General features: G+C 49.5%; 1 protein-coding gene across 4 annotated transcripts in view; it reads left to right on the plus strand.

Annotated features, from left to right (window-relative positions):
* LOC138504507 (protein FAM169B-like) overlaps positions 1–21,784 on the plus strand; it is a 398,462-nt gene that overhangs the window by 363,917 nt on the left and 12,761 nt on the right. The gene's annotated exons all lie outside the window — the stretch shown is intronic.

A 21,784-nucleotide genomic window follows, 5' to 3' on the forward strand; every position in this document is an offset into this window, starting at 1 on the left:
CTTTCCGCCTCTCAGGGTGTGCATCACGAGAATGACTCAACAATGGAGTCTTTGTTGGCTGAATGTTATTATGTCCTCTTTGCTAAGCAGGAACCACTGATCCAATTCCTGTCTATTCTATGACACAGGACATAGAAGAAAAACAAAAGGGGCGATGGCTGTAAGGTTAAGAATTAACCGTATCCTCTGGCATTGCTCTGGGCAACCCTCCAGACGATCGTTCTTCACCTATCAAGCCATTAAAGAAGGGGAAAGACAATGTGCAAATCGGGCCTGGACCCAAAAGGGGGTAGTCCAGCCCGAACTGCTAGGTCACATCCCTTCTGTACGAGACCTTAAGCATCCCCAGACATGTTTCGGCCTTGTTGGGCCTCATTAGTGAGGAGTAGCTTGGGTCTCTAGGCCCAGCAGGCAGAGGACCCACATCTGGACACACCCGTCCCACTCGGGGTGACTGAGCAAAACAAAAGAGGTGATGGCTGGAAAGTTTAGAATTAAACTATATGTCTGACTTTACTCTGAGCAACCCTGCAGACCATCGTTCTTCACCTGCCAAGCCATTACAGAAGGGGAAAGACCACATGGAACTCAGGACTGTCTCCACCCCAAACATGTCTGGGTTGCTGGTGTTTCTGTGCAGAGGGGACCTGGCCTAGCAGTTCGGGCTAGGCTACTCCCATTGGTAGACTGATTTGCATATAGCTGGTGCCCTTTTGCAATGGCACAGACGTTCTAAAAAACGGTGGTGTGGAAGGTTGCCCAGAGCAGTGCCTCTGGTTCCGATTAATTCAAAGTTTTCCACCCTTCACATTTTTGGTTACAGGATATAGAAGCCAAAGCGCTGTAATGGTATTTCTTTCATAAATTGCCTTCCTGACTCCCCCCGGCCCCACCCTCTAAGCTTGTCACTGAGTGCCTTTGGCCATCTATAGAAATCAAAGATAGAAGAAGTAAAGTTCCCATGCATGCATTGCATAAAGCTTCAATGCATAAGAAACCAGTTATTGATTAGCGAATGACACATTCAAGTTATTAAATCTATTGGGACAATTTTCAATCTTGAAGAAACATGTCACGTGGATTCTCTGTGTAAAAAGTAGTTATTTTTATTCTAGTCGATAGATGTACTTTCCTGTGATCTAAAAGGTATGACTAACCTCTGCCGATCTCCTGTTTTCCTCTTAGTTATTTTTTAAGTGTTCCAACATACTTTATAACCTCCGCAAGTCTCCCCAGATTGTTCCATTAGGTATATCCAAGTGTATGGTTGTCCAAAATTTCCAACATTGGATTTTATGTCTCTTCAGATTGAAATCTCCCAGGAGATTAATAAAATAATATATGCAGTCTCTTTTGGCAGCCATTGGGTCCCAATGTGTAGCCTCAATGCCCTCCTTTCTACTGCTGTTTCTACATTTTTAAACATTTGGCTTAAAGATTCCAATTACTCTTTACTCTTTCAATCCCTTGTGGCATTTTCCCTGCACCAAACATACCAGCATGCACATCAAATAAATCGTCATTGATGTTTTAATGGCTTTCCGCCACACATATGTTTGCATCTTCCAATCTTTCTGTCGCTACCTATTCCCCTATCTCCTGTTAGTTCTCCATATTTTGATTACACCGCACAATCACTGCTCCCAATGACATTCATATTATATCTCTTTATTGGCTGCCTGGTCCCACTGATAAATGTATTGACCGGCTCTCCCAACCAATTACCTCGCTTCCTCCCCATCATCACCTCATTGTCTCTGATGACTTTAACCTACCCTCTCTCCAATGACTTTAGCTAGCTTCTGCCCACTCTATGCCCACCGATTCAAATGGTAACTCCCTTGACTTGATTCTCATTTCCCTGCCTCTAATATCTCCACAGCTCTTTCTCCCTCAAATAATTTCATCATCTTTGACTCAATCGCCACTCCTACTTCCACCCACTCTCTCCATGCACCGCTTCCCATTACCAAGCACAAGTTTCCCTCCTCCAAATTCCCCATCTACCTCTCTGACCTACACCACTCTCTCCTCCAATGCAAAATGTACCGGTCCATCCTTTGATAAAGCCTACACTAACTTTAACAATGCTCTTATTCTCCCTTATGTGCGCACTTCCTCTTACTACATTCACTCCTAAACCCATCATTCCATGTCCTTAGATTACCACCCGCACTGTGAAAACAACGAGGAAAAACCTTAACACCCTCCTGGGATCTCCAACTCTCTCCAACTGCTCTTCAAAACTACTCCTTCGAAGGGATTGTGTCCTCTGACGTATTCCTTATCTTGATAATAGATTACTTCCACTTGTTGGCCTCGGAACATTTTTTCAGCAGAGGGCGCTGCGCGTCGACGTCCCTTGAGTTGGTGTTCTCGACAGCCTCCGTATCTGCGCCAACGTCATCGTGTGTATAAATAGACTCGCGCAGCGTCCGTTGCTCAGTTCCGTTTTTCTGCGCTTCGTGGGCCTCCGAATCGTGTTGCTCAGTTCTTTATTCAAGTATATTCTTATTATTCCTCGAAGATATCTTCTTCATTCGATGGCTTCCTCTTCTGAACCGGCGACCCCATGGTCCAGCTTCAAAAAGTGTCGAGATTGTGGGAAGAAAATGTCGTTGACGGATCCTCACAGGATCCATTTGTTGTGCCTGGGATCGGAGCATCACTGTTCGGAATGCGAGGACTGTATGCCCATGACGGCGAAAGCCTTGAAGGAGCATAAGGGGAAGCTAGAAAGAGGTAAGACTCTTAAAACTTGTACTTATTCGAAAGTTTCCTCGGCAGAGTCGAGACATTCGTCTCCTCGCCGTCACAGGAAACATTCCCGCTCAAGGTCTCGAAGCGGTTCCCATCAGTCTTCGAGATCTAAACACTTGAAAAAGAGGCGTCGTAGATCTCCCTCTTCTTCGTCTTCTCCCACTTCCCGGGAAAGGGTCACCTGCCCCACGATTCACAGCTCTCCAGCTAAATGGGAGGAATTCCACAAAAAAAGGCTTAGTGTCTTCGAGAAAGCGGCCTTGACCCCCTCCGAGACGGCTAAAGGTGATAACCTGGGTGAAAGACCTGAAAAATCGAAAAGTCGTTGCACCCGGCAAAAGAAACTGCCCGAGAGCGTCATGAACCCTCGAGCAAAGGCAGTAAGACCGCGTCATTGACGCTGTCGTGGAAGGTTCCTTCGACTCATAAATCTGCGTCATCAATGCCTTTATCGAAGGGCCTGTCGACACACAAATCGGTCGAATCGACATCGTCTTCGACGCCGCTGTCAACAACGATAAAGGACAGACCTACTGCTGTTACTACATCTCTGTCAGTAGACGTACCGAGGGCTTTGACCATTACCTCGAGGATGTCGTCGATAACCTCGACGACTCCGAGTAGGATCCCGATCCTCTCGAGTTCTTCGAGGCCTCTTCATACTTTTTCGACGCCTTTTTCGGTTTCATCGAAGCCTTTGACTTCCGCGTCGACAACTTTGACGTTTTCTCAACCGGTGACTTCAAGTTTTGCCCCTTCTGCTTTAGAAATGGGTTTTAAACCATACCCAAGGTCAGATTATTTCAGAACTTTGTCCTCTATATATGAGGCAGGGGAGGATTCTGACCATGAAAGACCCTTTGGGTTACAGAGGACGACTACACCTATACCAGAGGAATTTATCTCTAAAGAGAATAGATTGAAGGACCTTCAAGACTCTTTGCATGAGGCAAGTGGTTTAGATACTTCTGCAGAAGTAGAATTCGCTAAACCAGACACACGGGAACATGCTGAGACCCCTTATAGGGTCTTAATGGCCAGAATAATAGACTTCATGGAGTGGTCTACACCTTCACCTTCTTTTCAACAGGATGATCTTACGGACATTTTACTTAAAGGCCCACAGGAAGATCCTGTTCCCTTTCATACTGCATTGCAGAGAAAAATATCTGTCAACTGGGAAACCCCTGAGGTTATCCCGGCAGTTAACAAAAAACTATCTGCCAAATATAGGGTATCTGCTTCTGACCCTGAATATTTGAGCAAACCTCCAACCCCAGAGAGTTTGGTTGTACAAGCAGCAACTTCATCGAACAGTAGATCTGCATACCCTACTGTTCCACGAGACGGGGATGATAAAAGCTTTGACGCTATGTCAAAAAAGGTCTTCTCGGCATGTAGCATGGCGCTTAAATCCATTAATGCTACTTGCACGCACACAAGATTCAGCCATACACTTTGGGAGTGTGCTTCATCTGCGGCTGACTGTCTCCCGGAAGGAGAGGAAAGGGAAGCATTTCTGAACATCATTAAAGATGGTAAAGACGCAATGTGTGAGTCCCTTCAAACTGGCATTGATTCTGCTGACAGTATCAGCAAGGCCATGGCGGCAAGTACTACAATCCGCAAATTTGTGTGGTTGCGAGAGTCTGGTTTTGCTCCAGATGTACAGGCCAGACTTTTGAATATGCCCTTTGACGGCACTTCCTTGTTTGGTAAGAAGGCTGATGACAGTCTGGAGAAGTTACAAACATCCAAGGCAGCAGCGAAATGTCTTGGAGCTGCAATCCGTCAAACTCTGTATCGCCCCTCAGGAACCTCTTGGAGAGGTAGATCCTTTCGCTTTTATTCCGCATTCGGAAAAGGCAGAGGACAGCCGACTCAAAGGGGCCAAAAAAAGATTCACCCGTGGTGGACGGGTTAAAAGTACAAAAGCCGCAGCAGGTGCCTCCTTGCCCTCGGCATCTGCGTCAGCCGCCTCTAAACCACTTTGAGGTCTCTCTCCTCACAAGACACCAGTAGGGAGCAGGTTAACTCAACATCTGACGGAATGGCAGGCTATTACGTCAGATGCTTGGGCATTGGAGACAGTTGCCCAAGGTTACTGCCTGCCTTTTTTACGTACCCTTCAGAGTGATCCACCGGGGAACAACTCTTTGAAGTTTCCAGATCCGCTCCTTTCGCAGGAGATTCTAGACCTGCTAGAGAAAGGTGCCATAGAACTGGTACCTGTAGCGGAGAGGAACAAGGGTTGGTATACCCCCTATTTTCTAGTACCGAAGAAGGACGGAGGACTGAGACCCATCTTGGACTTACAAGAATTTAACAAATTCCTCAGGAAGGACAAGTCCAAGATGGTAACTCTCTCTCAGATCCTTCAGGCCCTCCAGCTTCAGGACGGGCTGGTATCTCTAGACCTTCAGGATGCTTATTTCCATGTGCCAATCCATCTCAAACACAGGAAATACCTGAGGTTCGCAATTGGCAACTCTCACTATCAATTTTGAGTTCTGCCATTTGGGCTGACCTCCGCCCGAGGGTCTTCACCAAGCTAATGTCGGTAGTGGCTGCAAGTCTAAGGAGGGAAGGGATCCACGTCTACCCTTACCTAGACGATTGGTTGATCAGAGCAGTATCTTCAGAACAAACTCAGATCCAACTAGATTATGTCTGCCACTTCCTTCACAAACTGGGCTTCTCCCTCAATTTAAAGAAGTCACAGATGATTCCATCACAGAGAATCCAGTTTATCGAAGCGGTCCTGGACACTTCCCTGGGGAAAGCCTCGCCACCAGAGGTGAGGACTCAAGATATTCTGCAGATGGTCACCAAGTTTCAAAATGCCCAACGTCTCCCAGCCTTCGACTTTTTGAGGTTGCTAGGCCTCATGGCATCCTGCATCTTCGTTGTGCCAGAGGCTCGCCTGAGAATGAGATCTCTCCAGTGGGCACTAAGAACCCAGTGGTCGCAATTCTCAGGAAGTATGACAGATCTCCTTCAGGTCCCGGCCAAAGTGGCTCGAGACCTTCAGTGGAGGGCCTGTCGGGAGAACATTTTGAAAGGAGAACTGTTTTGGCATAACAGTAGTCATGGATGCCTCACTCACGGGGTGGGGAGCCCATGCCAACGACTTGAGCATCAGCGATCGTTGTTCTCCATCGAAGTCCAGACTACATATCAACCTGTTGGAGCTGAGAGCTATCAGACTAGCGCTGAAGGCTTTTCTGCCATCTGTACAAGGGAAGAATGTCCTAATAATGACGGACAACACAGTGGCCATGCACTACCTCAACAAAAGTGGAGGCGTAGGATCACTGCACTGTGCAGAGAGGCGATGCAGCTCTGGTTTTGGGCAATTCAAGAAGGAATCTCTCTATCGGCAGTTCACTTAGCCAGCGATAAGAACTTGACAGCAGACGCTCTGAGCAGGCAGAGCACATTCTCCCACGATTGGGAGATAGCTCAGGAAGTCCTTCAAGAGATCTTCACCCTTTGGGAACCCCGCAAGTGGATCTGTTCGCCACCAGTATCAACAGGAAGTGCGATACGTTTTGTTCAAGGGAATTTCCCCCGAGAGGAGCTCTAGGGGACGCGTTCGTAGCGGACTGCGAGTTTCCACTTCTGTACGCGTTTCCTCCAGTCCCTGTCATTCCTCAGATCATCAGGAGGTTGAGAAGATTCCGGAAGACTATGATCCTAATTGCCCCAGACTGGGCGAGGAGAACGCGATACCCGGACCTTCTGGACATGTCCATCTGCCCTCCGATTTGTCTTCCATACAGGGAAGATCTTCTCTCGCAGAAGGGTGGTCAGGTTCTCCATCCAGACATCAGAACCCTCAACCTTCACGCTTGGTTTCTGAATGGTTGAGATACAAGGATTGGGACCTCCCAGATGACGTCATGGAGGTGTTGGTTTCGGCTAGAAGGCCAGCAACAAAGACTTTATACCGCTGCCGTTTTGCAGCTGGTGTACAGAAAAGAATATCGAACCCTTTTCATGTGGTACACCAATGGTGTTATCTTTTTTGCTCTATTTGGCGAATTCAGGTCTTCAAGTTGGTACGATCAAGGGCTACCTCGCAGCGCTGTCGATCTTCAAGCGCACTGCGGAGGAGCCATCATATTTCAAATTACCCCTAGTAATCCAATTTCTGAAGGGGTTGACTAATGTCTATCCGCCAAAACCGTTCCAAGTTCCCTTGTGGGACTTAAATCTAGTCTTACATTTCCTGATGGGTACTCCTTTTGAACCACTCCTTTCTTGTTCATTAAGATTTCTCACCCTTAAAACAGTCTTACTAGTGGCTTTGACATCTGCCAGAAGAGTGAGCGAATTACAAGCTCTATCTTGCAAACCTCCTCATACAATTTTTTACAAAGACAAAAGTTGTCCTACAAGTGAAGCCTAATTTCCTCCCAAAGGTAGTCTCTGAATTCCACATCACTCAGAAGATAACCTTACCTTCATTCTATCCTCCTCCCCATCCTGGGAAAGAGGAAGAGATGCTACATAGGCTGGATCCAAGGCGAGCCTGGAGTTTTTATATCAGCAGACTTGCTAGGATTAGGCAAGCAGACCAACTGTTTATAGGTTATGCAGGACACAAATTAGGATTGCCAATCACAAAACAGACCATTTCCAGATGGATTATTTTAGCCATTCTAGAATGCTACAAATTGGCAGGGAAAGAGCCCCCTCAACACCTTAGGGCCCATTCAACCAGGGGTATCGCAGCCTCTTCGGCCCTCCAAAGAGGGGTACCGATTCGAGACATACAATCTGGATTCCTCCTCTAGCCAGGAGACCAGATTTGGAAAAGCTGTGTTACACTCTGTTCATTCTTAAAGGGAAATATTTAAATTTTACTCCCACCTCCGTTTACACACCACTGCTATGGGAGTCTATCAAGATAAGGAATATACGTCGGAGGACACAATCCCTTCGAAGAACAAGTTACTTTTTACCTTGTTACGTTCTTTCGATGGGATGTTCCTCCGACGTATTCCTTATCGCCCCTCCCATCGATCCCCTCAGTAAATCTTCCCTTGTAGTTGCAGCTTGCGCTCCTTCAAGGTCAATAACCAATTCATGCACAGCTACTCTTAAGCTTCAAAATGGAACTGAGCAACGGACGCTGCGTGAGTCTATTTATACACACGATGACGTCAGCGCCGATAACGGAGGCTGTCGAGGGACACCAACTAGAGGGACGTTGACGCACAGCGCCCTCTACTGAAACATTTTTCCGAGGCCAGCAAGCTGGAAGTAATCTATTATCAAGATAAGGAATGCGTAGGAGGAACATCCCATCAAAAGAACGTTACAAGGTAAGAAGTAAATTGTTCTTTGTTCTTGACTGCTAAACGTGACTTCTCTCTCTCATTTCATCTCAATCCTCTTAAACTATGAGCCCCCAAAAATCTTTCCACTCAATTCTCTCACCTCCTAAACACTCCTCCATCTCCTCTACTCTTTCTGCTAATGATGTTACTCTCTTCTTTGCTTTAAAAAGTTCCAATATTGAAAAACACTAGCAAATTACTGTGTATCGCCCCCATGTGCTCACTTTTCCTAGTGTGTAGTTTTCAACCAACCCACTGAGTGCCTTGAAACACACAATCTCTCGGATCCTCTTCAATTTGGCTTCCAACCTCTCCACTCAACGGAGTCAGCTCTCCTCAATACCAGCAAATACATTCCTTCCACTTGTCATGCTAACCGTTCATCTACTCTTATTCTTCTCCACCTGTCTGCTGCCTTCGATACTGTCAAGCTTTCTGACCTCTCAACACTCTCTCTCCTAGGTACCAGGTAAAAGACCCTTGCTTGGCTTGCTTCATATCTCACCCCAGACCCTTCTAGGTATCCGGGAACAGCCTTACCTCACCACTCACCCTCTTAATGTTGGTGTTGCCCAAGGGTCACTCATGCGTCGACTTCTCTGCACTCTCTATACCTCTATTCTTGGCACCTTGATCTCCTCCAATCAACTCTTTGCTGATGACACTCAGATCATCTTCTTCTTTCCCTACTTATCTGACAAGTTCCGGTCAAAAACCTCCAACTGTCTTTTCACCATCAAATACTGGATACCATCTGACTCACTCATGCTCAACTCCACCAATACTGATGTTCTCTACTTTTTATCCAAACAGGCTATCTCTTACCCTCCGCCTCTCCTATTCTTCTCTCCTGACTACCTTCCCTACTCTACTTCTGCTCGAATCCATGGTGTCGTCTTTGACCCATTTCACAACCTCTCGCTCTTCATCTCCACAGTTTCTTTTGCAGACAGACTTAATCTCCTCAACATAAGGACAATAAGATAACATCTTCCTTTCAACACTGCCAAGCACCTAATCTCTTCTTCAGTACTCTCTCAATCTGACTACTGTGCCAGTCTACTCTATAGCTTCCCAACTATGCTTTTTCACTTGTCGACAAAGTCCTCCACTTTGCTGTCTGTACAGTCGTAAACCTTCCCCATTTCACCTCCACTTCCACAGCCTGTCGTTGGTTAGGCTGGTTATCTATGAGACAGAGGGTAAAGTATAAACTCATTCTCATAGTCTTCAAAACTGTACATGCACTTGTCCTACCCTACCTACTCTCCTCTTCACTCCCTACAATCATCCATGGCACACCTCCTTACCACCTCGTGTCCCTTGCGCTACCTATTTTTTCTGCTATTTCCCTCCTCGCGCCACTATTCTGGAATGTGCTTCTCTCTACACATCTTCTCACCCATTGTTAAGGACACTGGTCCTCTACTCTACATCAATGTTTAAAGTTTTTGTAAGCTTTTTTGTGCATACAATTCATTGTTTTCCCTGAAATTTTCCTTAAATAATCTAATAAAAAAGATTAAACATGGGGAGGTGCTGCTGCGCGTCCGGTAAAATGGCAGCTCTTCATTAAAGCTCCTGCAATCTGGCCCGTCATAAGGCTGCAATATACTTCATTCGAGGGGATTGGGTCCTCCGACGTATTCCATATCTATGACAGTAATCACAACAGCTGTGCTGCTTCGGAAAATCTTTCGGCGTCTGCGTCCTGCGTTGATGACGTCAATATGCCGCCCTCAAGGACCTCCTCCAACGGCCAACGTCACTGGATGTTATAAGTAGGACGCACGATGCCCATAGCCTCAGTTCCGTTTTTTCCGCGAACGTGTTCGCTAAGGAGATCTCGGCGCGCCTCGACTCTTTGGAGTTTCTGTTCTTTCGGTTCCTCGAACCTGTTCGTTTGTGAAGTTGAAGTCCTTCGTGATGTCTACCTCTTCTTCCACCCCACGTCCGGGCTTCAAGAAGTGCAGGGGCTGCGGGTCCAAGATGTCGGTGACAGACTCGCACAATGACTGCCTCTGGTGCCTCGGGGAGGCCCATGACACAGATGATTGTGTTGACTGCCAGTCGCTTACGTCCAAAGCCTTGCGGGAGCCCAAGAAGAAACTGTCGGTCGGTAAGGTGTCCAAGCCCCGGAAGTCGAGGTCCGCAGGGCTTTCGACGGATCATTAGAGTGGCGACTCTCCGCATCGTCGTCGGAAGTCCAGTGGGACTCAGTCCTGGAGTGGGTCCCGCCACTCCTCTGCCTCTTCGAGGCAGTGCCGGAAGCGCCGTCATCGGTCGCCTTCCCCGTCCTCATCCGAGGACTCCGCCCATCGGCGGGTCGCTTATCCCACCAAGCATGCAACGCCAGAGGAATGGGCTTCCTTTGGTAAGAAAATGCTAGCGATTCTCGAATCGCAGGGCACTGGTCCGTCGGACTAGAGACACCGCTCGTAAGCCTTTGGGTTCGGGTGGTCGGCACGATTCGCGGGAATGGTCCCGCTCAGACAAGGGGAATCGTTCTAGTCACACCCGTTCCAGGTCCCGGTCCTCGACGCGCTCGAGAACGTGTGAGCCTGTGATGTCTTCGAGGAAGACGTTGACGCCTGTGGCGCCGAGGTCGTCGAGGGACTCTGTCGAGACTCCGCCTCCGAAGAAGTCGTCGACGCCATCGGCGCCCAGGATGTCGAGGGACACGGTCGGGGCTCCGCCCTCGGGGCCTGTGTCGACGCCATCAATGATGTCTGCGCCGCGTTTGGCGTCGACGCCGACTCACTCGACGCCCTCGATGCCTTTCGAGGCTGTTTCGATGGGGGTACCCCGGGGCACGGTGGAACCCCCTAGAAAGGCTCTGGCCAAGGTCAAGCATGGCTTTGTTCCCCATTCTGTGCCCTCTTTCCGCCATCTTAAGTACATTTTGGAGGTGGATGAGGGCTCTGATGATGGCATGGTTCCTGATACAGTGCCAGATGAGATTCTCTCGGGCCATAGCCAGATTGAGGACCTGCGTCAGTCCCTGCACGACGCCAGTGGTCTGGACACTTCTCCGGAGGTGGAGTTTTGTAGGCCTGAGCCTGGCACCCATGCCGACTCCTCGTACCGGCGCCTTATGTTTAGGGTCACCGAGTACTTGGGGTGGTCTGCTCCCCCAGGGGATTTTCTTCAGGATGACCTCACGGATATTCTCGACCAAGGTCCACCAACTGACCCGGTACTGCCGTTCCATATGGCTCTACAGAGGAGGGTGGCGGTGGCTTGGACTGCTCCAGAGAGTCTCCCGGCAGTGGGCAAGTCTTTGCCGCGAAAATATCACCCAGCCAGTAGCGACCCCTGCTACTTGACCAAGCACCCCACTCCGGAGAGTTTGGTGGTGCAGGCGGCTAGGGCCCCAGCAAATCAGGCGTTGTATCCTACCATCCCTCCTGATAGGGACGACAAGCGTTTTGATGGTTGGGCGAAGAAAGTGTTTTCTTCAGGGGGTATGGCTCTTCAGGCGGCCAACTCCGTATGTGCCTTGTCACGTTTCACGCACACTCTGTGGAACTGTGTTTCCTTAGCGGCTGAACATATTCCCGAAGGCGAACGGGATGGTTTCCTTGCTATGGTCCAGGATGGCAAGGATGCCTTGTGTGAGGCCGTTCAGTCGGGTTTGGACATGGCAGATTGCGTCAGCCGGTCCATGGCGGCGAGCATTGTAATACGCAGGCTTGCGTGGTTGCAGAAGTCGGGGTTTGCTCCTGATGTGCAGGCCCGGCTCCTCAACATGCCCTTTGACGGTGAACATCTTTTTATCAGCAAGGCTGACAAGAGCCTTGAGAGGTTGCCGACCTCCAAAGCTGCAGCGAAGTCGTTGGGCTCTGCAGTTCGCCAACCTCTGCCTTTTCGTCCTAGGGGACAGCAATGGAGGGGAGGTTCCTTTCGTTATACTCATCCTTTGGTAAAGCAAGAGGAGCTGCCAGACAAAGGGGCCACCGTAGGAGTGCCAGAGGTGGAAAGCAGGTTACTCGAGGTGCCGAGGCCGCTTGGGCAGTTGCCTCTTTGCCCTCAGGCAATGCCGCAGCTGCTTCAGCTCAGTCATGAGGCCATGTCCCACGGTTCGCCGGTTGGGGGAAGGCGAGCGCAGCATCTTGTCGAATGGCATGCCATTACTTCAGATGTGTGGGTTCTGGAGATCATAATCCACGGCTACTGTCTTCCCTTTCGGCAGAGGCCTCACGACAATCCACCGGGGAATCTCTCGTTGCAGAGTCCGCATCTGCTCCTTGTGCAGGAGGTTCAAGCCCTGCAGGAGAAAGGCGCCATAGAACTGGTGCCTGTAGCAGAGAGGAACAACGGATGGTATTCCCCTTATTTTTTGATTTCCAAGAAAGACGGGGGATTGAGACCCATCATGGACTTGCACGGTTTGAACAAACTCCTCAGGAAGGACAAGTTCAAGATGGTTACTCTTTCTCAAGTCCTCCAGGCCCTTCAACTTCAGGACTGGTTGGTGTCTCTCGACCTAAAGGACGCTTATTTTCATGTGCTGATCCATCCAAAGCACAAGAAGTACCTGAGGTTCGCGGTTGGCGACTTGCAGTTTCAGTTTCGGGTCCTGCCGTTCGGATTGACCTCCGCCCCGAGGGTCTTCACCAAGCTCATGGTAGTGGTGGCAGCGCATCTCAGGAACGATTGGTTGATCAGGGCGTGCTCTCCCGAGCAAGTCCTGGATCATCTGTCTGTCACCTGCCACTCCCTCCACAAGCTGGGCTTCTCCCCCAACTTAAAGAAGTCCCACTTGATGCCAACTCAAAGGCTCCAGTACATCGGAGCAGTGCTCGACACACCCCTGGGGCAGTGTTTTCCTCCCCAGGTGAGGGCTCAATACATTCAGCAGATGGTGCACAAGTTTCAGCATGCCCAGAGTCTCCCAGCGTTCGAGTTCTTGAGATTGCTCTGCCTCATGCCATCCTGCATTCTTCTGGTGCCAGAGGCCAGGTTGCGGTTGAGATCTTTGCAATGGGCACTCAAGCTCCAGTGGTCTCAGTCCTCCAGCAGGTTGTCGGACACTGTTCAGGTGCCGTCCTCGGTCGCCCAGGACTTTTTTGTGGTGGACCGTCGAAGGCAATCTGATGAAGGGGGCTCCATTTTGGCTACCCTGGCCGGAGGTGACGAACCTGGCGGACACATTCCTCACGGGATGGGGAGCTCATGCCAACGAGTTGACGGTCGTTGGTCTCCGTCGGAGTCCAGACTCCAGACCAATCTGTTGGAGCTGAGGGCCGTCAGTCAGGCTTGCCCTGAAGGCTTTTCTGCCGACTGTGCAAGGAAAGAATGTCCTGATCCTGAAGGGCAACACAGTGGCCATGCACTACCTCAACAAAAAGGGGGGGGGGGGCAGGGTCAGGGGCAGGGTCACTTCCTGTGCAGGGAGGCGATACAGCTTTGAATCTGGGCAATCCAGCAGGAAGTTTCGATCTCGGCAGTTCATCTGGCCGGAGATGAAAACGAGACGGCGGACGCTCTGAGCAGGCACAGCGCGATCTCTCACGAGTGGGAATTGGCTCAGGAGATTCTCCTGAAGATCTTCGCCCTTTGGGGGACCCCTCAAGTGGATCTCTTCGCCTCCAGTGTTAACCGGAAGTGCGAAAGATTCTGTTCGCAGGAATTTCCTCCAAGAGGAGCCTTAGGAGACGCGTTTGTGGTGGAGTGGTCATTCCCACTGCTGTACGCGTTTCCTCCAGTCCCCGTCATCCCGCAAGTGCTGCGGAGGTTACGAAGGTTCGATTTCCGGATGATCCTCATTGCTCCGGCATGGGCCCAGGGGACGTGTTACCCGGACCTTCTCGACTTGTCCATCTGCCCTCCACGTCGTCTTCCCTACCGAGATGATCCGCTCTCCCGGAAGGGGGCGGTCAGGTTCTCCATCCAGAGGTCAGATCCCTCAACCTTCACGCTTGGTTTCTGAAAGGTTGAGGTATAAGGATTGGGACCTCCCTGAAGACGTGATGGAGGTGTTGCTTTCGGCCAGAAGGCCCGCAACAAAGTCCCTGTACCGTTGCCGTTGGAGAAAGTTCTGCGACTGGTGCAGGATTAAGAATGTGGATCCGTTTGCATGTGACATTCCTGTGGTTCTGTCTTATTCATTTTCTTTAGCCCACAGGGGCTTGCAAGTGGGTACCGTTAAAGGTTACCTGGCGGCGCTGTCCATATTTAAGCGCTCGTCTGAAGAGTGTTCTTATTTTAAAATCCCTTTAATTTCTCACTAATGTGTTCCCTCCGTCACCTTTCCAGGTGCCCGGTTGGCATTTGAACCTTGTCCTCAAGTTTCTGATGGGTGCTCCGTTTGAGCCTTTGCATTCGTGCCCTTTGAGACTGTTAACTGTTAAAACAGTATTTTTGGTTGCAGTCACTTCCGCTCGCAGAGTGAGTGAGTTACAGGCACTTTCAGTTAAGCCACCCTTGACTGTATTTCATAAGGACAGGGTTGTCCTTAGAGCTCGCCCTTCCTTTCTTCCGAAGGTGGTGTTGGAATTTCATTTAGACCAGAAGGTTATTCTTCCAGCATTTTATCCTCCTCCACATCCTGGTAAAGAAGAGGAGAGGCTCCATAGGCTCGATCCTAGGAGAGCTTTAAGGTTTTATATTTCACGCATGTCCCGGGTAAGAGTGGACAATCAACTCTTCATTGGTTATGCTGGAAAGCGTTTGGGACAAGCTGTGACTAAGCAGACTTTGTCTCGCTGGATTATTCTGGCAATTTCTGAATGTTACCGCTTGGCAGGTAAGGACCCACCGGTCGGCTTGCGGGCCCTTTCTACCAGGGGTATGGCTGCCTCTACTGCCCTACAGAGGGGTGTTCCTATTCGTAACATATGTGATGCAGCCACCTGGGCTTCGGTCCATACTTTTGTATGTCACTACTCCCTCGATTCCATCTGTGGGCAGGATCTGGCCTTTGGCAAGGCGGTCCTTTGCCCCACAATTTGATTGGGCATTCTAAATTTCTGTATTCTAAATTCTTTTCCCACCTCCTTGCATTGGTACTGCTTTGGGAGTCTGTCATAGATATGGAATACGTCGGAGGACCCAATCCCCTCGAAGAACAAGTTACTCTCTTACCTGGTAACGTCCTTTCGATGGGATGGTCCAACGATGTATTCCATATCGCTCCCTCCCTGCCTTCCCCGCTATAGAATTTCTTATGCAATTGCAGTTTACGTTTCTGCAAGGCTTTGTGTGGTCAGACTGGCAGAAGACTGATGCCACACGTTCTGGGAAAAAACTACAACTGAGGCTACGGGCGTCGTGCGTCATACTTATAACATCCAGTGCCGTCGGAGGAGGTCCTCGAGGGTGGGGGGGAGGAGAGGGGAGAGGAGGGGAAGGGGAGGGGAGGGGAGTGGAGAGAGAGGGGGAGAGAGAGGGGGAGAGAGAGAAAATTAATTTATTTATTTGCACAGCCTGGTACACCGGGTGCGTGACGCGCTCTGCCCTTGCCTGACAAAGGCTGATGGACCTGTGAGTGTGAAGTGCCTTGCCAGAGCCCCAGAACACGACTGATCTCTAAACTATACCTCTTTGGAGGCACCCCCACTGAAGGTGAGCCCATCACGGAAATCGTAATGTTACGAAGAGGCCACAGGCGACTCTGGCCCCCATCTTGCTGTCTGATCTGCTGGATGGCCCCAACAACCCGGCAGGCACCTCGAGTACCTATAGGGAGAAAAGACCTAGGCTTTTGTGCCTTCGGTGTGGGCTGCACACCTCAAAATCCCACTATGGGTTATTTGAATTGTGAAATTAGTCTCTTCATAAATATCAAAGAACACTGTTGGGTTGCTTTTTAACGATTTTGGGCTTTTAAAGTTCATAAGTTCAAAATAATTATGTTCAAAAAACGAAATTTATTTGGTGCTCTATTTTATGCATTATTGGTTAATATTCACCAATAAAACTGTAGCTCAGTATTGAGGCAAAATGAGAAACCCATATGGCTAATGCATTTCGGAGACTATCCTTCTTCAGAGCCAGGGTATCTTAATGCTGCATATATTGTAATTATTGTACCGACAAATATTTCCTATGCCTTACTTGACTGGGTGCTACAAGTATACAGCCCGCACATCCTGCGTTCCGCAGTCACCTGCCTGTTAGGCCCCTACTTCACCCCCTACCATTCACCTGGTGGGCCCTCCTGCGGGTGCCCCTGGGCCAGTTCAGGCCAGTTCTGGAGGGCGGACTACCTTGAGGCGTAGGGACTGACTTCATAGCATGTCTTCTCGACAAACAGCACGCTGCAGCCGTCACATCCATCTACCTACCTATTGCCCGCTGCGGGACACGGTCGCACTAAAACATTACCCACAGGCAGATCTCAGGCCAAGCCCCTAGCTGACATAAGAACAGGCCTCCCACACAAGAACCTGGCTGTGCACCCGGGTGATCACCCCTCCACCTACAGAAATACGCTGGTGGAAAAGGATCTATATGTTGAATACTGTGCGCCAGAGGCGCTGGCCACACACAGGGCACTCTCCATCGCTGCAGACAGCCCCGACCGCTCACGCAAGATGACCAAAGGGAGCTCCAAAACCAACGCTCCATGAGCCTGTACACCAGATCCACCCAAAACCCTCCAGCAATCAACTGGGCATCCTTCAGCATGAATAGGTATCCATCCTTATCTGAACCCTCAGAAACTCAACGCATGAGGACATGTGTGTAAGAGGGATTCTCTAAAGTGCATAGTACACTGGATGACATGACTAGCACCATAGACTCTATAAAATCTTGCATTGACAAAACTGATCAGCGCCTGTCTGAAATGGAGGTTAGTGTAGGCTCAGTGGAAGACAAAGTGTCCACTATGAGAGGGGTACTCACGACCCTTACCAGACGGGTGCTCCAGGTTGAAAGGAAGACTGATGACCTGGAGTTGAGATCCAAGCGCAACAACATTGGGATCATCAGAGTCCCTGGGAGTAATTCAGAATCTTCCTTGGAGCAGTGGATAGAAACCACCCTACTTCCAATACTGGGGAACTCAGCTCCATCTCCGCAATTCACCATCAAGCGTGCCCATAGTTCCCCTGCCCCCAAACCGAGACCTGGAGCCCCTGCACGTCCTATACTCCATTATCGAGACCGGGATACTATCTTCTGTGCGGCCTGCGAGCAGGACGATTTGATGCTGGCACCTAACCGAAATTGATTTCTATCCCGATTTCTCTGTGGCGGTTCAGCAAAAGAGGATGTCTTTGCTATCAGTGAAGAAACGGCTGCGAGACAATATGAAATACTCAATGCTGTTCCCTGCCAAGCTGAGAATTGAACCTTCTTTTTCACAATGCCAAGCGAAGCCATGAAGTTCATGGATGGAACTACTGGCATCCGGAAACGCAGACTAATCAGAGAAATCTCTGACACTGATATAGCCATGGCACTGACTCTTCATGCCTGATCTGGTGTGCGCAGGTGGACGTTTATCACGCGTACCACAACGGCCACGACCAGGTTTAGGACGAAGTAAAGAGGGGTCTCTCCCTCATACTAACCTTATGTGCGGCGACTACGCCACCCCTCTGGCGGGTTAAACTGTGATCGAAGTATACAAAGCTTGAACCTTATTTGTATTGTCCTTGTTTTAAGCTCCATGGCAGCCCGGGTGAGCCCGTGCTACAGTTACACCAAGCAATGTTGAGTTTCTGGTTGGGTAGGTTCTCTATGGGTAATGATTGCCCCAGTTGGGGGGTGAAGGGTGGGGGAGGGTCGAAGTTAATGTTGGTTAAAAAAGCACTTGGAGCACACTATGTTTGCAACTAGGGATGCGGTGAGCACTGAGAGACGTAATGAAACGTCAAAACGGCCACATTATGGCTTGGGAAGAGGGAAAAACTACAACATCCACCGCAAAATGGGAGACATATAACATGCCTTAGCTGGAATGTGCGAGGATTGGGGAAACTCAATTAAGCACCGGAAAATACAACTCTACTACAAGAGACACAAAGCCAACATATTGTTCTTGCAGGAAACCCATGCCCTCTCTGGAACATATGAGGGGTTTGCCAGAAAATGGTGTGGGAATCAATCCTAAACCTCTTACTTCTCACAATCCAGGGGGTTATGATTTTGGTTCATAGATCCCTCACTTTCCAATGTAAACACACGAAAATAGACGCACTGGGTAGATGTATGCTGGTGTATGGCCTACTTGCAGGGAGGGAAGTTCTATTTATGAAAATCTAAGGCCCGAACATAGACGACCCACAATTTTATACCGAGGTGATGGAGAAAATTGCCCGATATCCCCATATTCTGTGGGGGAGAATTCAACACTATCCTGGACTTGAACCTTGACAGATAACTTGAGCGGATATTGTGAGAGCCCTTTGTGTTTGAGAGTTATCAGGGAGGGTATGCAATCCCTGGAACTAGTGGACATCTGGAGAACTTTACATACCGACGTCCGTTCATGTTCCTTCTACTCTTCAGTCCACGACTCCTCCCGCATTGACATGGGCTCCTATCAGACACATTACTTGGTGGAGTCTCAAACACACATTTGTTCCCCCGCACCTCCTCCGACCATTCCCCTGTCAGCATTACCCTATCATTACTATCACTTTCCAAGTCCCATAACAATTGGCGGTTTAAACCATCGGCACTCCAGGGTGCTGTTTTTGCATCCATTATAGAAGATCACATCCAACTGTTTTTTTAGAAAAATGTCGGATTAGTGACCTCACCCGGGGTGCTCTGGGTGGCCTTTAAGGTCTACATCAGAGGGATTTGCAATGGCCTCAGAGTTTATTGTCCTACAAAGCATCCGGCGCAGTATAGAGCAATGCGAGAAAGACCTGAAAGCACTGGAATAAGGCCTCGAAGCCGACTCCCACCTTCCCCCCACCCCGTGGCTACCCTAGCTCAAATTAAGGAAGCCTTAGACACATTTAGAACGCATGCAGAGAGAGAAGTGGAGTTTTTTTGATGCCCCCTCTGCTGGCTAGGAAATCTGGGGATGGGGGATAGGCCGGGTAAATTGCTAGCCCGTATGGCACACAACGAAAACAGAGGTAGATGTAGCCCCCTCATTAATGATACATCCGGGGACACAGTTGCATCGCATCACAATCAACAGTTTTCACCCAGTTTTCACCAACCTCTACTCCAAGAAATACACATGCACAACTGAGAATATCAATGCATTCCTTGATGCTCTTCCATTCAGCCAGCGGTCTCACTGGAGACCAGGGACATGCTGGAACTCCTGATAACGCTGTCTGAGATTAACCAAGCAATCGTCAGTCTGCCAACTGGCAAGTCCCTGGGTACTGATGGCCGAACTATAGAAGCAGTATAAAGGGACACTCGCCTCTCAGCTATTGCAGGTGTGGCAAGAATCTCTGGCATCGCAGATACTCAATGGTAGCATGCGGGAAGCAGTGGTCATGGTGCTGCTGAAATCAGACAAACCAGCCAATTAATGCGGTTCATACCACCATCTCTCGCTAATCAACACCGACGTTAAGGTGTTTGCAAAGATTCTGACTACTGGACTGATGCCTGCGATGCCAGTTGTCCAACCGGACCAATCAGGATTTATTCCAGTGAGGTCCACAGCACTGAACCTAAGGCAGCTATTTAATATACTGGCGCACATCAATCTGGAAGTCCAGGCGTTTTACTAGGTGTCTTGGCAGTTAATGTGCACTGTGTTGCTGAAATGCGGGTTCGGACCAAAGTTCCTCGAGGTGGTGCGCCTTTGTTACACCACCCCAGTGGGTAGGGTTAGCACGAAAGGTATAACCTCCTCACAATTTGAGATAGCGAGGGGCACCTGCCAAGGTTGCCCCTTCCCCCCTTTAATATTTGCTATTATTATAGAACAATTGGCGGACGCGATCCGTCTCAGACATAACCACAGAGGGATCAGAATAGCAGGAGACCCACAAATAATTTCCCTTTACGCGGATGACGCACTGCTGTACATCCGTAACCCTGATGTACACCTGGAACCCATAATGCACGATATCCTACTATTCGGGAAGGTTTCAGGACTCTGGGTTAACTGTGCAAAATCGGAACTCTTTGCCTTCAATGACGCAACCACTCCTCCCCCAGACTTACTAGGCTTCAAGTGGGCCCAGAGTCCATACGTTACTTGGGGATGACGGTGGCGCATTACTACTGCGTGCTACACGACTACAATTACACCAGTTGCATGACCCAACTGTGAGGCAAGCTCACAACATGGTCAAATCTACCTATCACGATTGCAGGTAAAATAGCACTACTAAAAAATGATCGTACTACCCAAGCTCTTATACCTTCTTCTCAATATACCCCTATGGGCTGGGCGTATTATTTTTCCAAATTTGTTAGGCACCCCGGGGCAGTACAAGGGTTTCATGGAGTCTTTTTATGAGGGTGGAGTGGTTGACTATGTCAAATGCAGAAGGGAGATAGAGTAGAATGAGAACAACAGGAGAGCTGGAGTCCAAAGATGCAAGCAGATCTTCACAGGTTTTCAGGAGAACAGTTTCCGTGCCTCTGGATGCTCAGAATCCAGATTGGTGGTCGTGTAGGCAACCAACAAGCTCAGTGTGCTGAGTCAGTTGTGGGAGGACCAATTTTCCCAGGAGTTTCCCAAGGAAGGGGCTGATTAGAGATGGGACGATAGTTGGCGGGCATAAGTGGTCAGCAGAAGGCTTTTTGAGGAGGGGGCGCACACGATAGTGCTTCAGGGAGGACGGGAAGGACCCAGTGGCAAGAGACCTCATCCGATGTAATAGAGGAGAAGGAGGAGAATAATGGGAGGAGGGGAGGCCAAAGGTGGCAGGGGGATGGGAGGGGGAAAAGGGGCAGGAGAGCTCATTCAAGGAAAGGGCTCCTTGCCGATTTTTGGTGGGGAATTCTGGCAGGTTTTAATACTTTCACCCATATCGGCTACGTGAAGATTAAATCACAGGGTGCAAGTACACACTCCTGTTTGAGCCCTCAATTAGTTGGAATGCTACTGCTTAAGAACCATACTGGTTGATGCGTATCATCACACTTGTGTCCGAGAAGAGTTGCTTGATGAAGAATAAGAGACGGGGGTCCAGGCCCCAAGATTCCAGTTTGTTCCATATTTTTAGCCGAGAAACACTGTTGAATGCTTTAGAGCAGAGGTCTTCAAACTGTGTGGCCCCTCCCCCCACCCCAGGGGGGCATGGCTGCATTCACTGGTGGGCGCGAGACCACAGGCTGAAATGTAAAAAATTTAGGAAATAGGCAGGGGCGGCTTTGCTCATTTATAATGGGCGAGGGGGCATCGACCCAGTGGCCTCCTCACCTATTATAGGGGAGTTGAGAGAGAGCCCAGTGAAACACTGAGCACTCTGAGGGAGTGCTCCTGGGCTGGCTGAACTGTCAAAGGGAAACACAGTTTTCCTTTGACAGTTAATTTCCCTACCCGCACATGCTCACTGAGCCATGTAAGGCTGGGGTGTTGTGCTTCACCAGTCTTGCAGAGCTCATTGGAAATGATGGATGGAGAACTGCATGTATGTAGGTGCGTGGGGGAGCTCCAGCGCCTCCTCGCACTTACGGACATAGCAGTCTGGAGCGGGGCATTTCAGCACCCATACGCAGGCCCCTGCACACATGTACAGGAACCAGTAAGCTCTTGCTTCCCAATTCCTGTTCATGATGCAGTAGCTGGAGCGCTG

The sequence above is a fragment of the Ambystoma mexicanum genome, chromosome 11 (assembly GCF_040938575.1).
Source record: "Ambystoma mexicanum isolate Mex_15411 chromosome 11, UKY_AmexF1_1, whole genome shotgun sequence".
Taxonomy (NCBI): Eukaryota; Metazoa; Chordata; class Amphibia; order Caudata; family Ambystomatidae; genus Ambystoma; species Ambystoma mexicanum.